Raw genomic sequence first — 10,052 nt, forward strand, 5'->3', positions numbered from 1 at the left:
AATTCTGAATTTTGCTTTTCTTTTTTTTATATATTTTTTTATTGTCTCTAATTATTTGAATGGGCATAGTTCAAGTGGGAATGAGCCAACTGCACAAGTTTTAATCACACATCTTGGTGATGTTTTTAAAATCTTACCTCTCACGATATTATTGAGAAGTTTTCATGCGATATATATAATCCTCAAAAATAGATATTTCAAAATATCATCATTTTATCATGGTATTGTCAGCTTTATTAACGCCATATTTATATTTTTAAAATTGTAACGTTTTTATTTTTATATATTTAAGATTTAAATATACTGATATCTCCCGAAAATTTCCAGATTTTTTTTTTTATTAATTGTTAGATTTTTTTTTTCTTTGCCAAGAAAAATCCCTCGCTTTGACTCCAGGACAGTTGCCACCGCAAAGTGGGCCCCACTATGGCCCACATCAAGTTGTTTAAATCAGGCCGTCAATTTGAGTATAAAAACTCTTGTCCTCATCCAAATTTTTCCGATAGGGTTGGTAGCCCAACGGTCCTTTTCTTCTTACAGCTGGCTTCGTTATCGTGCATGCTCCATCTTGGTGGGCCCGTGCTGGACCGCCGCAACGCGGTTGGTAAGGGAAGAAAAAGAGTACTTTATAGCTAGTGGGGTCCATTTCTACCCCCCTCTCCAATAGTGACAAACGTTTTTATCGAAAAAAATATCGTTTTTCAAAAACTCGCGAGAAATTAATTTTTTTTTCATAAATCTTGCTTTTTTTTTTCCGGCAAAATCTTGGCAATAAAAATTAAATTTTAAAATCTAAAAAATATTTTTTATAAGAAAATATTAATAATATTTATTTAAAAATTAAAATATATGATTTCTTCATTATAAATAACCATTTAAAACATAAATATCACAATTAAATCATGGTATTTATGTTTTTTCATAAATCTCGCAATATTTTAAAAATAGAGAGAGAGAGAGAGAGAATTGGGTAGATGCTTAATGATACGTGCTTAATGGATTTTTCTGCTCTTTTGGTGTGTTTTTTTTTTTGCAGTTTTGACCACATAAATATGTTGGGCATGATTGATTTACGAGGAATACACACTTTGATCATGAAAAAAATGATATTTGGAGCCTAAAAAATTTATAAAGATTTTAGACCGTTGATTTTTTGAACCTTATAAAAGCCCGCTCATATGTTGGAATCGATGGAACACCTCAAGAGTTGATCCCTATAAAATCAAGTACATAGATCACATCGGTACGGTTAAAATTTAAAAATAAATAAAAAATATTAAAAACCCATTAAGCACTAATTACTAAGCATATTTCATTAAGCACTTACCCCTCATATATATATATATATATATATATATATATATACTTTCACTACCCCCACATACATCATTCAAAATTTCCATTGGATAGTTATTGAAATATTTTTAGATTGGGTCATACATAAGAGCGAATCCAAAATTGAAGACAGCCACAACAAAACTTTTTTATTTTTTTAAAGCAAACTGAGGTTAGCCCGACCCCTACGAGATATACAACAATAGGGATTTGAACTTCAACATCCCAACACAAGGCCACGTGCACTAGCTGCACCTACCAGACAGGTGGAGCACCCGTTGGTACCCACAACTGTGGGTGTCAACGGGTTGTGTTTGGTTTGGACTCAGGTAGAACCAGACTTGGCTCAGATTTTGAGTATGGTATCATGTCCAGACCTAGGTCTAATTGGAGAAACCACACCTGGACCTGATAATAACTACATGAACCAGACCCAGGCCATACTCGATAAAATAATATTACGAAAGTCAGGTCGGGCTAGGTTTTCAAACTATACCCAGATCCATGTATTAATTGAACCTTTGGGTCTGAACTTGGGTCTTATGACCATACCCAGACTCTATAGGGTTTGATAAGAGTCTGGTCCGACCCGTTGACACCCCTAACCACCAACCCACAAAGGAACTTGTCTTTGGAGATACCACATAATAAGTTGGAAAACATGAAAGTGCAATGCATATGTGATAGACAAGTGAGATGGAAGTGAAGTGAAGTGATTAGAAGTAAATAAGAAATGCAATAGAAATGATCTAGAAGATAATGGAAAGTGCAGTAGGGATGGCAGTGGACTGGGGTAACCCCGCCCTGCCTCACTCCGTTTGGACCGTGGATGGAGGACATGAAACAGGGATGTATGTCGAAATCAAAACTCATGCGGGGATGGATTTACCCTTTTCCCCGCCCTGCCTTATCCCCGTCTCCAATCCCCGCTTTGTCCCGCCCCACCCATCCTTGATCCTTCTTTAGGGATAGGGATAGCAGTGGACCCAGGGGGAAATGGGGCCCTGCCCCGCCTCGCCTCATTTGGACTAGGGATGGAGGACATGAAACGGGGATGAAGGTTAAAATCAAGACCCGTGCAGGGATGGAGGGCAGGAATTTGAAACGGGTCGGGGGTAGAGACCTTGTCCCCCGCTCCTGCCTTGTCCAATGTCATCCCTATTCAAAAGCATGATTCCTAAAAGAGCACTTCAAAGCTCGGTAAGCGCTTTTGTTATCTATGGTTTTATGATCCAATGGAATGATACTAGGTAGCTTCATAGTGGCAAACATAACTATGTTTTCCCAAATATTTGCTAAAAATATCATGAGATTTGCCACTTTCTTGATAAGTAAAATATATTATGATTACTTGAGTCTTTATTGGCAACTTATGGAAAATGGTTTTATGTATTTTTATATATTTGTAAAAATTTTAAAATTTTATTTGTTTTTTGCCAATATGTTGCCAATGAAATCCCCATAAATAAATGATTTAGATTTTTCTCGGGAAAACTATGCGAAAACTTTTATGCCATGTTTGGAAGTGAGAAAAAGCTTCATATGAAAAGAAAAATCCACATATGAGTAGACAAATATCGATGTTTTTTTTTTTTAAATAGTCGGCCATTTAAATGCGTTATTTATTTTTTGTGTGACGTGAAAATCTATTTGGAAGAGAGAGAGAGCGAGAGGTTAGTCGCATGAAATTTTCTAGAAATTTATGAAAACTTTGGATTTTTAGAAAAAATTATGAAAACTTTTCCTAAATTTATCTTAATTAACCTTGAAATGATGAAGATTAAGTTAGAGTTTAGGTATGGAAAAAAATTTACAAGTTATTTTATAAAACAAATGGGCCACAAGCTGGCCTGCAGGCTTAACCTGATTTTAAATGAATTTTTAATTTCAAACAAGCCTGCAGGCTAGTCTGTCAGCCCGGCAGGGTAGCCCGACCCAACCCAGTAATTTGTTGGGTCGGGTTCAAGCCCAGTTCAGGTCAGGTCATTGATCTAAACCTAAGCATAAACCTGAATCACACCGGTCGGATCACAGCCCCCGGACCCGTTATCCAACCCTAGTTTGGAACAATTGGAAAAACTGTCCTTTTTCTTTTCCACTCACATTTTTCCTATCATTTTCCCACTTCTGAATATGTCCTATTGACTATTTAAACTTTTGAGTAATAGGTAAAAAAAAAAAACAGTTCAAAAATTATTTTTAAAAGTTCTCAAACTTCTTGCATTTTTTGTCAGGAATATGTCGTAACATAAATTAATAATATACAAAATCTGTTTTGAATTTTTTTAAAAAGGTAACTTCGAAAATCAAACTAAACTTACATAATTACGATAAGACCATAAATATTACTTTTTTGTGATATATTCCAGGTGAAACCAATGGGTATCAGCAGAAAAATCTATATGTTTCACCCATGAATCGGTTATTTTTAATAAATATAAAAAATACTTAAAATTATTTTAATATTAATCCATAGTGATTGAGGTCCCTGTCCCACCATGGAGTACACCCCATCTAGGGATGGCAGTGGACCGGGGCGGGGGACAAGGTCTCCACCCCCGCTCCGTCTAAAAATCTGATCCTCCATCCCCGCCCAGGGATGGATTTTAACCTCCACCCTCGCCTCCATCCCTGTTTCAAGTCCTCCATCCCTGGTCCAAGCAGGGGTGAGGCGGGGCAGAGCCATGTTTTCCCTCGATCTATAGTCATCCCTTGAAGGATTGGGGATGGGGGCGGGGATTGGGATGGGAACAGGGTGGGGCGGGAGAAAGCATAAGTCCATCCCCGCTTCCATCCCCGCACGGGTAGGGATGGCAGTGGATGGGGGAAAAGCGGGGCCCCACCCCACCTCGCCCTGTTTGGACCGGGATGAAGGGTATGAAACGGGGATGGAGGCGGGGATGAAGGTTAAAATCCATCCCCGTTCGGGGATGGACATACACTTTTCCCCGCCCCGCCATGCCCCATCCTCGCCACTTTTCCCTGCAATAGCCCCGCCCCGCCCTGCCTCATCCCTGTTTGAACCGGGGGTGGAGGTTAAAATCCATCCCCGTGCGGGGATGGAGGCGGGGCGGGGGTGGAGACCTTGTCCCCCGCCCGACCCTATGCATAGGGATAGATTTTAACCTTCATCCCCAGTCCAAACTGGGCCAGGCGGGGGCCCGTTGTCCCCCAGTACACTGCCATCCCTAACCCCATCTTCGACCGTGCAGCAAGGATGCCTTCTGTGGGTTTCGAACTTACGATCCCATGGTTCACTTCATGTGATACTAAGACGGCCTAACCATTATAGAGATTGGCGAAATGATTAAAGCTTAAATACAATACATAATTGTATATAGCCGGCAACGTCAAGATGGCCGAGTTGGTCTAAGGCGCCAGTTTCAGGTACTGGTCCGAAAGGGCATGGGTTCGAATCCCATTCTTGACAACTAAACTTTTTCCTCACTTTTAACTTGTTTCCTTCTCATTTGCTCTCGCAATCACAGTGCACAAATCTCATTCTGGAGAAAATTTGGGCTAGATTTCTTTTTTTCCTTAAATATATAAAATATACATTTACATAAATAAACAAATATTTCAACAATCTAAGAAACAAACGAAAAGTGTTTTTATGACGTTAATATTGGATTAAAATATATATATTAAAATCAAATAATTTTTTTTTACAAATAATCTTAATTTTCATAATTGACCATAGCCTACCGAGCATTTGTGACTATATGAGAGAAGATGGCTTTTCTGGTAGGCACTGGGACACTGAAACTTAATAAGGGTATTAAAAAATTGTTAGTTTTTTTTTTTTTAAGAAACAAAATTTTCATTTATGGCCAACATTTGCTCCAAATCTCAAAAAAGTGCTTCGCATCTCTAATTTTTTTTAATATGATCATTTATTTTCAACTCAAAAGGCATTATAGAAAACTCAAAAGAATCACATTTCCAAGATGTTGCGGTTTTCATTAAACCTGTATCCCATATCAAAAATTTCAAAAAAGTTTATTTTTGGAATTAAGTGATCCACAAGTGTGTGTGTGTGTGTGTGGGTGGGGGGGGGTTGGCATGGTGGGGTGGGCCTGTAGGGGTTTGGATGCTAGACGGTCAGTCAAGGTTCGATTCACATGGGCATCAAATGTGATTACACACGCGCACACATATATGAGAATGAAAACCTACCCAATGAAAACGGTCCCAAACCTATCAAATAGAAATTTTTGGTGTTTTTTCAAAATTCTGACCATACATATGTGTTCGCGTGATTGATTTACTAGAAATCGATACTTGGATCATGAATTTTGGATAGAAAAAATGGTATTTAGAGTCTTGAAAATTTATTAAAATTGTACTCCATGCATCTGAATCAAATGATCCAAGAACTGATTCCTATAAAAATGAGCATATAGATCACATCCATACAGTCAGAATTTTGAAAACATAAAACATCCATTTGATAGGTTTGGAAGGGTTTTCCGTTGGAAATGTTTTCATATTGAAAGGCAAGTTGGACCCCCTACCGAATTTCATAAATTGAGAAAAAAGTTACAAAATCTATGTATCCCTCCAATCTGGGGATGGTCTTTCCAAGATTTACATAATCCCCTTTTCCAAAATGAGCCAAGTATTTTTGATGTACTATTCATATTGCAGCTAGGTGTTTGTACAACACAACTTTCAAAACAGTACAAATAGTCCAGATCGGGTGCCATATGAGTGCACAAAATTTTGTGCATTAAGCACTCCATGGGGTTTTGGGTCCTACATCTCACAGTCCCTGTCCCCAAGATTGACGGTGATCATGCGATTAATGCACAAATATGTGTGCAATTAATCGCCTGTACCGTCCCTTCACCAAGAGGGGACTTCCTGGTTAGAAAATCTTCCTGCAAGGGCACTTTTGGTTCTAGCAACCAAGTCCCATGGACGATTTTCAATTATCACCTTCACTGTGGACAGGATTAGCCCATCCTGTCCCCTCTTTGTCCTGTACCGTCCCTTCTAGTGAGAAACATAGTGACAAATGTTTTTTTTAGCAAAATCTCATTTTTCAAAGACTTGTGAGAAATTGAAAATTTTCATAATTCTTGCATTTTTTGGCAAAATCTCAGCAATAAAAAAATTAAAAATATAAAAAATATTTTTTATAAAAAATATTAATAAAAATTATTTACAATAAAAAATCATGTTTTTTTTTCAATGATAAATAGCCATTTAGAACGTAAATATATCGTCTAAATCGCGAGATTTATGTTTTTTCATAATTCTCATGATATTTTGAAAATCTTGCGAGAAATTGCCGTTTTAAACTTTCATGCAATTTCTTGCGATATTATCACGAGATTTTCATAAATCTCGCTATATTTGTCACTATGGTGAGAAACAGCCTGCTTCTTCAAAGAAACCATGGTGATTCCTCACTGAGTATCCAAAGCACCATCCATTATGAAAAACGCTCTGCAACTAGCCAGCTAAAGTGCATCTGATCGCGTTCTTGGGTAGAGTGAGGTGGTACCAAGGGCGTAGCTAGGGGGGGCAGAACTGGGCTGTAGCCCAGTCCTGCCTCCCGAAACAGTTAATTTTTTTTGTTTTTTTTTTAAAAAGCCCAGTCCTAGCCCAGCCCTGATTCCATATGAAATAGATTTTTATCCATTTTTGTAGCCCAGTTCAGTCCTAGCCCAGCCCTGACTGCAGCAAATAGTTTGATTTGTCCTTATGAAATAGATTTTTATTAATAATTGTAGCCATTTTTTATTTTATCTCAATTTTTTTTTTCGGGGGCACTGCCCCGAACCCCCGACTATCGCACAAATAAATTTTTTTTTGCTACACCCCTGTTTGCCCCCCCCCCCCTCACATGAATCCTAGCTACGCCCCTGGGTGGTACCCCATGTGGTAAGTGAAGTCCTGTGCCAAGCTGAAGGTGCAGGTTCTAATCCCCGACACATGAGGCTTAAGGGATATCTGGTAGGAGTCTGTCTAACCCCAGCTTGCCTTTCAAAAAAAAATAAAAATTTAAAGTTCATCTGATCTGGTTCTTGGGTAGAGTAATTACACATATAAGTGCATCTGATTGGGTATTTACCAGCTAAATTCTGTAAGTGGAGTCCTGTGCCAAGCTGAAGGCCCAGGTTTCGAATCCCTCTGCCACATGGGGCTTAAGAGATATCTGGTAGCAGTCTGCCTAACCCCAGCTTGCCTTTCAAAAAAAAATAAAAAAATGCATCTGATAAGGTTTTTGGGTAGAGTGATTACACATATAAGTGCATCTGATTGGGTATTTACCAGCTAAATTCAGTAAAAAGAGTCCTGTGCCAAGCTGAAGGCCCAGGTTCGAATCCCTCTGCCACATGGGGCTTAAAAGATATCTGGTAGCGGTCTGCCTAACCCCAGCTTGCCTTTCAAAAAAAAAAAAAAGTAAAGTGCATCTGATCGGGTTCTTGGGTAGAGTGATTACACGTATAAGTGCATCTGATTGGGCATTTACCAGCTAAATTCAGCATTAGTTTTTCTGGTCCCATGTGTCCTGCAACTCGCGAGGGCCCTAGCTTTCACCTTTTTATAAATGGTTGATTCATGATTGTTGCTTGACATGGGATGACCACAGTTCAAAATCCATGGGGGCATCCCTTGCTGCAAGGTCGATAGGCTGGAGGAATCTCAAGAGTTTTACCAACCAGAGGCCTGCCAATATGCAGTTGGGTTTAGCTGGCCTATCAAAAACCAAACAAAAAGAGAACTTTGGAAATCATACAGTAGCACTTGAATACACTATATGAAGAATAGTTTGGCCGTTCAAATCGAAGTCGTATGTCAGTGGCTAAGTGCAGGACTTGAAATACAGAAGTATAATTAGAGTGATAGACGATTTTTCTAATCTCAAGTCATGCAATCTGATTTGTATTGCCATTATACAAGCTGAATGTCCCTCCCTTAATGTCATGCAAGATGTTTTTCTTTATTACTTGCAGAAGCACAATCTGATTTGTGTTTCCGTTCTACTATCTGACTTGTATAGTTACCAACTGTTTACCAGTTGGCCACATTCTTTCAAGAGTGCTTCATACACACCATGAGAGAGAGAGAGAGAGAGAGAGAGAGAGAGAGAGAGAGAGAGATTTTGCTGTGGAAGGAACAAGATAAAAAAGTGCAGTGCAACTATAAGTCTCTTCTCTTGTCCTTTTGGCACCATGCGATATTGACAGAGAGAGATTTCTTGCTGGGGAAGGAACAAGATAAAAAAAAAGTGCCCTGCAACGTTAAGCCTCTTCTTTTCCTTTTGGCACTCTGAGAGAGAGAGAGAGAGAGAGAGAGAGAGATTTCTTGCTGTGGAAGGAACAAGATAAAAAAGTGCCGTGCAACTAGGCCTGTTCTCTTCTTTAACTTTTGGCACGATGATAGAGAGATTTTTTGCTGCGGAACGAAAGATAAAAAAAGTTTAGAAGGGCGAAGGTAAGAGAAAATCTCGTTGCTATTGAGAAGTAATAACCGTGAGATTTTTGTCGCCGCTGTTAGTTTCATCAATAACCGCAAGCCATGAATCTTGTCCCTGTTACTTTCGCTACCGTCATAATCTTGTCGCTATTAGCTTCATCAATAAAGAAGAACTAGATATCTCTTAGAAGCTCGTTATTATAGATCAATAATAGCAAGAAAATCTCACTATTATAGATCAATAAAGGCAAGATATGGCTCTTGCCATTATAAGCACTACAAGGATAAGGGTCAATATCGGTGACTCTTTTTCAGCAAAAAAAATCATGCCGCTATTGATAAATTAATAACGGTGATATTTTTGCTCTCGTTATTAGCTTATCAATAACGGCAAGATGTTCGTTCCCGTTATTAGCTTATCAATAACGACGCGATATTTGTTCCTGCTATTAGCTTTATCAATAATGGTCATGAATCTCGCTACTATTACTCTACTACAGTCAGAGAAGCTCGTTGTTATAAATCAATAACAACGTGATCTGGTTCTCATCGTTATGGGGTTTTACTCTATAACTATCACCGTTATAGAGTGACATCTATAAAAAAGGCTTAATGGACCCTTTTTATTTCTCTCTCTCTTTCTCTGCGATATCTCATCTCCCCTCCAAACCTTTTTAATGGGGATACTTGAATACGTTGTCTTCTCTTTCCCCTCCCGTTCTCTCACCCCATCGGTTGTCTCTTCCCTTTTCACTTGCATACAAGTAACCTCTCTCTCTCTCTATTAGGGTTTTGACATTTTTTTTCAGCAGGTATTATGGTTTCTCTTGCAAGGAATTTTTTTAATACATCAATTTTTTTTTCTTTTGTAGTATGTATTAGGGTTTTATGCAGGATTTTTTTGGCAACACGGATTAGTAGGAATTTTGTTTCTTCCATCTAGGGATTTTGTGGAAATTTAGGTTTTTTTTGTAGCGATTTTGTGTGTTTATTCATTTTATTTGATTTATTTCATGTAAAGGAATGTGATTGCAAGATATTTAATTGTGGCCGACCAAATCAATGTAGGGTTCTTTAAAAAAAAACTGATTTAAGGGCTTTTTTAGAGATTTTATGTGTTTATTCAGGTTTTTTCTTCTATTCAAGTGAATGCATCTTGTTGTTGATGGGCATACCAAAATACATTTCATTAGTGGGTGGCTACCACACAAAAAATGTGCAGATGAGATTTTTGCAGTCCACACAAGGAAAGTGTTGGTACATGCATTCTAATAGAGACCACTACTTTT

General features: G+C 38.3%; 1 non-coding gene across 1 annotated transcript; it reads left to right on the forward strand.

Annotated features, from left to right (window-relative positions):
- Positions 1–4,684: 4,684 nt before the first annotated feature.
- TRNAL-CAG (transfer RNA leucine (anticodon CAG)) lies at positions 4,685–4,765 on the forward strand. Its single transcript has one exon. It is a non-coding gene; the product is annotated as a tRNA-Leu (tRNA).
- Positions 4,766–10,052: the final 5,287 nt, after the last annotated feature.

This window comes from Nuphar pumila, chromosome 10, assembly GCF_984573655.1.
Source record: "Nuphar pumila chromosome 10, dmNupPumi1.hap1.1, whole genome shotgun sequence".
NCBI lineage: Eukaryota > Viridiplantae > Streptophyta > Magnoliopsida > Nymphaeales > Nymphaeaceae > Nuphar > Nuphar pumila.